Source organism: Rhagoletis pomonella, unplaced genomic scaffold (genome assembly GCF_013731165.1).
Source record: "Rhagoletis pomonella isolate Grant_MI unplaced genomic scaffold, Rhpom_1.0 Rhpom_scaffold_00002, whole genome shotgun sequence".
Taxonomy (NCBI): domain Eukaryota; kingdom Metazoa; phylum Arthropoda; class Insecta; order Diptera; family Tephritidae; genus Rhagoletis; species Rhagoletis pomonella.
The window spans coordinates 110,867,033-110,875,306 of NW_023458556.1; the positions used below are offsets into that span (position 1 = coordinate 110,867,033).

The 8,274-nt window shown below is 35.5% G+C and overlaps 1 long non-coding RNA gene across 1 annotated transcript; it reads right to left on the reverse strand.

Annotated features, from left to right (window-relative positions):
- Positions 1-5,618: 5,618 nt before the first annotated feature.
- Positions 5,619-6,409, reverse strand: LOC118734328. Its single transcript, XR_004992381.1, has 2 exons — positions 6,041-6,409; positions 5,619-5,773 (listed from the first exon to the last, which is right to left on the reverse strand). It is a non-coding gene; the product is annotated as an uncharacterized LOC118734328 (long non-coding RNA).
- Between the last annotated feature and the right edge of the window lie 1,865 nt (positions 6,410-8,274).

Below are 8,274 nucleotides of genomic sequence, written 5' to 3' on the forward strand. Positions count from 1 at the left end.
GGCCCCTATTGCGAGTGTCGACTGGCAGTAGAATAGAAATTTGTCGATCGAGTCGATCATCTTTAATTTTGCTATTGTGTAACTTGATCGATAAAAATTTGTACTATTGTGAATGGTTGACAGAATTGTAAACAGCTGTTTGTTTGTTTACATTTCAATCTTGAGTGTTTTATTTACATCATTTTTAAAATAATTGCTTTTATTATAAAATTAAAAAAATGGACACAGTTGAAACATGGATTAGTGATGAGGAAGATGATGCGGAAGCTAATAAATTAGTAGAGTTGGCTAAAGCAAGGAGGGAATTGCGAGATTCGTCGGATCCCTTGGACTTGGAAGGTGTATGTACATGTGTGAGTTTTATGAATAGAAGTTGCGTTCCCGATGCTTCACGGTTTTTAGGCTTTACATGATTTGCAGGAAAAGCTGGTTTCCTCATTAATAAACTTTATGGAAGTTTAAGAAATACGGTACGGTTAAGTTTTTTGTACAATGATGTTGGGTTTTTGTGTCCAAACGCGTGACCCAAGTTTAAAAACTTTAACATAACAACATAGCAAGTGTATTGAAAGAATTCAACTTTAATTTAAAATAAAGATTTCAAATTTCCGAGCTCTAGTCAATTAATAAATTATGCAGTTTTTCTTGTATAAACTTTTGATGTTGGTTCTGCGCAAAAACACTGTGGATGGCGTAGCCGGAGTTATATGCACAAGAAATATTGTATATGTATCTTTTCCAATAGAAGCGGAGCTTCCTACCCTACTCTTTCCGGAAATTCCTTTGCCTCTTCACTCTCCTACATCAGCACGTCCAACCGCGCAAGTAGCCTTTTGTTGCTTATAATTTTTGATCTGTAATTCAGACACATACATGCATGTGTATATTTCACAATTTTTTACAACTTCCAGTTCAATTGACTTACTTTTTATCCATTATAGTACCACTTTCTTATGTAAATTTTATAAACGCAAACTCCAACGACTAAAAAACAGCAATAGAAGGATGAGCGATTAAAAAGTATTCACAGTCGCTAATTGAGCGACTAAGCGAACTCGCAATAGCATCGATAATAGATAATCGCTTAATAGTCGTTTTGGCTTTTCGAGTCTCAAGACTTTTTACGTCCTCCGTTGGTTCGAAATGCAGGTTCCTTGGCCAATTCTCTTCATCCTGAGTTAGGAACTTCGGACCATTAAACCTTATCGATTGCCGCAGTTCGTCCACATTGCAACTTCTGGAGACTATGTCAGCCGGGTTATGAGCGGTTGGAACATGTTTCCAAATTGCATCTCCTGTCCATTCCCGGATATCCGCAATCCTATTTCCCACGAAAATCGACAAGGTTGATGGATGTTTTTTCAGCCAGTACAGTACAATTTCCGAGTCAGTCCAGAACACGGTTTTGTCTATATTTGAGGCTAATATTGGGGATATATTTCTCCATAGTTTCGCCAACAAGTGAGTGGGGCGACTTTTGACTTGGCTGTAAAGAGCAACGATTTATATTTATTTTTACAACTACTTCGAATATAAATGCAACAACCATAAGCTCGCATGGATGCATCTGAGAATCCATGCACTTGTATTTTTGGAGACGACGACATATTTATAAAGCGAGGTATGCGTATTTCTGGTATTTTTCGGAAGTTTTCCTTGAAATTTTCCCAACTTGTTGCCAACGACATTGGAATTGATTCGTCCCAGTCTAATTTATGAAGCCACAGTTCTTGGAGGATCATTTTTGCTCTCGTTATTATTGAGCATAACAGTCCCAAAGGGTCAAATAGCCTTTATGAGACTGATAATATATTACGCTTCGTTGCGTGCAAATTATCGAAGTCAAAACTTGAGCTGAAACGGAGTTCTTCACTTTTTGGATGCCAAATTATTCCAAGAGTCTTGGTAGTTTCGGTATTATTTAATGATATGGTTTTTTCTGCACCGCTATTATTTTTGAGAAAATCATGATTTGAGTACCATTTTGCCAACTTGTCTAGAATGTTTACCACTTCAGTATGTAAATCTGTATTGGCATATTCGGAGTTTCACGCCACAAAATCAACTGAAACTGTCTGTCTTTCTTATGCACCTCCACTTCCCTATACATTTTTGTAATGTCAGCTGTAATAGCGAATTTACGACAACGAAACTTTAATAGCGTGGTGTAGAGCTCTGGTTGGATAGTGGGCCGACATCAACGTCTCATTAAGAGAAATGTGCATGGACTTGGAAGAAGCGTCAAATACAACTCTTAATTTTGTTGTCAAGCTGTCTAATTTTACGACGACTTGGTGGGGTATAAAGTAGTGTGGATCAGATGGGACTACGTTACCAATTTGAGACATGTGGCCTAGTGACAGATATTCTTCCATAAAGTCATTATACATCTTTCGGACGTCAGGTGTCTTCGAAAGTCTACGTTCAAGTGCTAAATATCGACGTTTAGCTATTTCATAGGATGCACCAAGTTCTGATGGGTTCCTCTTAAATGGGAGGCGAACTTCGAAACGACCACTTCGTTACTTTTATTTACTAAATTACATGTTCCAATTTCAATGCCAGTATTCTGCTTGTAGCGACCTGACACTATCCAACCAAGTAATGTCTTTTTCAGAGTAGGTAAAGATTCGTTTAATCTTATTTGACCCACAGATAATAATTCAAAAAATATGTCAGCCTCAATAAGCAGATCGACTCTTTGTCGCTTATTAAAATGCGGATCTGCAAGCTCAATATTCTCTGGAACTTGCCAAGTACTAAATTGAAAATTGACTTCAGGTTGGTATGTCGAAATCGATTTAATGACCCAGAAATCTGTTTGAAACTGATAGTTATTTATTCTCGATTTAACCGTGGTATTTACTTTGTGCCTCAAACTGGTGTTAATCTCTCCAAAGCCAGATAAGTTTAGGTTTTTAAATTCTCGTTTTAGTTGCAAATTGCTTGCGCATTCTTCACTCATAAAATTTAATTGAGAACCTGAGTCTAGAAGAGCCTTTACTAAATGCTCTTTTCCGCTGCGGTCTTTAATTTGGACTAAGGCCGTGGCCAAAACTACAACATAGTTAACACTCGATACGTGATGCGAGGAGCGATGGGTCCCATAGTGTGCGGGAGCCGAATTAGCAGCGGCTGAGGAGCTCGAACTGCATTGGCAAATTGCTATTGCTCGCAGCCGCATTACCTTGTTGTATCTCATATTTATGTAACAGAGTGTGATGAGGGCGTTGGCAAACTCTGCAATGCGATTTGGAACAGTTTCTTACCGAATGACCCTTCTTCAAACAGTTAATGCAACTTCCTTCTTTCTTTATGAACTCAAAACGCTTATTTATTGGCAAGGCAGCAAAGAGACTGCATGTATAAATTGAGTGACCGTTATTATGGCAATATGCGCATTGACCTTCACTATTAGTTTTCGCAACTGTAAATGAGGCCTTATTGGAGCTTTTATTAAAATTAGATCGACTATTTTTTCTTTGATCGCCTGTACTAGCTCTACCTGAGTGGTCTTCGTTCTCTTCTAGTGACTGGCAACGACGAATTAAATGCTTGGAGCACTCGTTCCATGTTGGAAGTGTGGAGTAGTCTAGCTGCTCATTCCATCTAGATTTGGTAGCTGGGTCGACTTTAGAAATTACTAAATGAATTATCAAGGCATTGGCTATATCCTTCTCTGATCCTAACGACAACAACGAGTCATAAATTGCAGAGACTGTATCCACTGCATTTCTAAGAGCTGGAGCGTTTGGCTTATTCATCTTTTCAATATCAAATAACTGCTCTATATTATCAAAAAATATTAAGTCCTTTTCGGCCGGTTTAAAAAAAGCAAACAATGTTTCTTTTTCCTCCTACGCGTTTCGATGCTTTTCACATCTTCCTCAGGGAGTCTGGTGTTTATTGTAAACAAAACATAAACACATACAATAAACACCAGACTCCCTGAGGAAGATGTGAAAAGCATCGAAACGCGTAGGAGGAAAAAGAAACATTGTTTGCTTTTTTTAAACCGGCCGAAAAGCTCCTTAAACTACCCCATAGGAAATTTAAAAATTGGCCCTAGAGACATAACAAATATTAAGTCCTTTTTGTCGTACCGTTCTGCTAACCGTTCTAACACCTTTTCATAGTTATCTTCTGTAACTTGAAACGCCTTAACCGTCCTAAGTGCATCACCTAACAAACAACTAAGCAAATGGTTGAACTTCTCAATCGGCGCCAACTGTGGTTCATTGTGCACCAAGTTATTAAAGGAGATAATAAAATTCTTGTAGTCGGCATATTTTCCGCTAAACGTTGGCAATTTTAAATTCGGTAAACGGGATGCTTGTGGCGTGGTAATGCCGAAGGTCGTTTCTAGCGCTGAGCTCTCACGTCGCTTATATTGCCCTAAAAGCTGCAAAAGCTTTGACTTCGCACTAATACACAACTTCTCAGTATCACCTCTCCTATCATCACAAGGGTCCTCTTTCTCAATTTGCGTCTGATATGCCATTATTTGCTTTATATACGAGCTCAAAATTTCTAACCGGCACTCTAAATCAGTTACGTTCCATGATGTAGCAGTATTTTCTAACAAGTTTTTAATTCTTGTTACATTTCCGCGAGCTGTTGATCGTTGCTGTTTTAGCGTAACGAGCTTTGCCACCGCTGCAGACTCATCGCTTGAGTTTCCAGGCATTTTGTCTAAAATAGTTTTTGTAATTTTAAATATTAGTTACCGCGGTATATGCTAGTATTTCGCGACCACAACTTTAGACAAATTCAACCAACTGTTTTGTGCAAGCCTAATAATGAGGCAATGTTTTCAATTTTAATTTAAAGCGGTATAGGGAAACTTAAAATATATCCGACCGATAGATACATACACTTGCATTCACTTTCGCAAATTCGTATTTAAGTAGACGCTTTTATGTATACATGTATAAGAAATAGTATTCAAGTTATTTTTCGCGAACACTTGTTACACGGCAATACAGCAACGATCAATATTTCCACAATATATTTAATAGAGGTATTTTTAAATATCACACTCTTTTTTTCCAGTGTAGGTGTGCAGTTTTAAAATCACTGCAATGTTAGCTTAGAACTTATATACATATGTATATATGTACAAACGTAAGTTGGCGAGGGTAAATAGCTGCACAAAAAAAATCAAATAAATATGTGTGGATATGAGCATGTACAAATTTTCTATTGCTTTTGCACCGAAGATAGAACGCAGCGAAAAATGACAAAGCCAAGCGCAATAATTATTACACGACTATACATATCTACATGTGTTTTTATGTAAGTATCTGTATAAGCATTTACCAGCAATGGTAAATAGCAACGCGAAGCGCAGTAGGAATAACTATGTATGTACCTCTATATGTATATATGTACGTAGCGTATGTATGAAAGTGGAGTAGAGTAACACTAAATATGTAGCTGGCTATGTACGTATGTATGTATGTATGTATATTAGCAGCGCAGCAAAGAAATTCTGCCAGCTAATATGCAAATACCGTGTACATAAGCATAGGTACATAAATAGTATTTGTAACGACTGCAGTCGAAGAATAGCAAAATACGACAAATTGTTTTTGCTGCTAAAATCCAAACGACCGAAATTTAAATTCGTATGGTTGTACATACATATGTTTATAGATTTACTTGTGTATCGTACAATTATGTATATTAATTTGATGCGCTGAAAAACTGTGCGCTGGTGATCTGTCGACGGCAATTCAAATAATTATTTAGTGCCAATTATTAAAAACGGAATCTATTTATTTGTTGGAAAACGGTGATTTATATATACATACATATACATATTTATATGCAATGTACATACATATATATGTATTTTCACAACGGCTTTTTTCAAATTGTACATATATATATGTATGTATATTTTCACCAAGCGGATTTTTATCAACGGTTTCTAGCCGATTACCGGATATTTACGGTGCTCTGAATGCCACTTAAAAACACCTTTTATAAATTTTTTTAAATTTTTTTTTTCGCTTTCAAACTTTTGTTTTTCCTTTACTTTTATTGTAATTTCCGTGTGTCCGTCCGTTCTCCCAATGCGAATCCCAGATCTTCCTGCTGTCAGATGAGCCTTCTAATCCAACGTTAAAATGTATGTACCACGTAGGCAGCGCAACGGCTTAGCGCGCAGACATCAAAAATTTATCCAATTCAAATAAATAATCACAGCCAGTCGCAACGAAAAATAAAAAGAAAGGAAAAAAAAACGAATTGACTTTATAAGCCCCACGTTGGGAGCCAAAATGAATGGGCAGCAAGGGTTTTTGCTGCTGATGCGAAATACCGACGACGACTTTAAACAAAAAAGCTAAAAGGCTACGAGGAGCGCAAAGAAGAAGCGAGGCTGGCTGTGGTTTCCAATCGAATGACTATATTTGTTGAGGACTTCAATTCCTTCTTTTCGTACTTCCTTAATTCTATGACAATGTTGCTTATTAACTAGACTTAACTAAGGGGATATTTGTACTAAAGTACAGTACGAATTAGATTCTGCCAGTGTTCGTACTTAAACTTAATATTGATTACGGCTAAGCTATTTTGGCCGAACACCCTATCTAACATTTGTTCGCATAGTCATTTTTGAATGTAATAAAAAGTAAAGTTCTTTAGTTTTGAATTCATTTGCAGGTACAGTTGCGGTAAAAATAATAACACCACAATTAAAAATAATACATTTTCCAGCTTTTATTTATGTCGTTTCTTTAATAGATGGAATTATATTTTAAAAAACATTATTAAAAATAAGTAAATAAATATAAGTTATTTTTAATTGTAGTGCTTGTATTTTTACCGCAGCATACATAAATACGCTCGCTCCACTATACCTTGTTTTCTTAAATGTTCACAATGTTTTGCAAGCTATAATTTTTTTGTTAGTTTTGTACCAAAATATGGTTCATGCTATAAACAAAACCATATAAATCAAGGTTTCAAACTGTATACAATATTAAGGAAAATTTAATGAATTTTCATCAAAATTTTAAACTTTTTACTCAGATTTTTTTCGAAAATTTCTGGTATGCAGTTTTATAGCCCATTGAATTTTATTATAACAATGTACAAATTTGAAGTGGCTGAGAAATCGCGTTGATTTTTAGTAATTTTTTTATTGACGGCTCTAGGCATTTTTCTCCATGCAAGGTATGAGCGAATGTTTTGTTGTATGGAATACGTAAGAAGAAAATATGTAATTGTTATTTATTAAAATAAAATGTACTGCATTCTTTGAGATAACAAAACGGCAGAAACAAAAACAGTTAGACATTAAAAGTAATATTCAAAATTGTGGAAACCCCAGCTTTGGGACTGTTGAAAATCAGATGCGAATAGGTGTTATAGCGTGAGTTATCATTTATAGCAAAATTTAAATATATTTTTTTTTAATTACTGCAAAAAGCGCAAAAATAACTATTAATAATGGATACTGCAGATATGTACGTACATATCCCTCAACATTTTGGCCAGTTTCGGCTATTTTTCATTTTTTTTTGTTTTAATTCTTCATTCTTTCTTTATAAAAGTATAGCTCAATATCTAACAAAAACCATATAAATCCAAATTTAGTGGTAAGAAAAACTGAAGTTGTAGAAGGTGTTAAAGAAAAAAGATAAAAAATAGAAGTAGTAGTAGTAGTAGTAGGGATTAATTGAAAGAATGAGAAATTATTTTAGGCATTAAGCAATATGCGGCAAGTAACGAAGCAATATTCGGCAAAGTAACGAAGTAACCGTTTTTGTTAGAAAATGGGCTATCTTATCTTACTAATATTATAAATGTGAAAGTTTGTATGTTTGGATGTTTGGGAAATCATCACGCGGAAACGACTAAACGGATTTGCATAAGATTTTGTACACACATAGTTTATGGGCCAGATTGGTTAATAGGCTATTTTTTAAGAGTTGCCTCCTGTTAAAAAAGTTTAATTTATTTAATATGAGGGAACGACTGAATGGATTTGCATGAAAATTTGTACACAGATAGCTTATGACCTACAGTGGAAAATAGGCTACTTTTCTTAAGAGTTGCCACCTGTTAAAAAAGTTTCATTAAATTAATACGCGGAAACGACTGAATGGATTTGCATGAAATTTCGCAAGCAGATAGCTTATGACCTAGGTTAGAAAGTAGGCTACTTTTTTTAAGAGTTGCCACCTGTTAGAAATGTTTAATTTAGTTAATACGCGGAAATGAGTGAACTGATTTGCATGGAAGTTTTCACACAGATAGCTCATG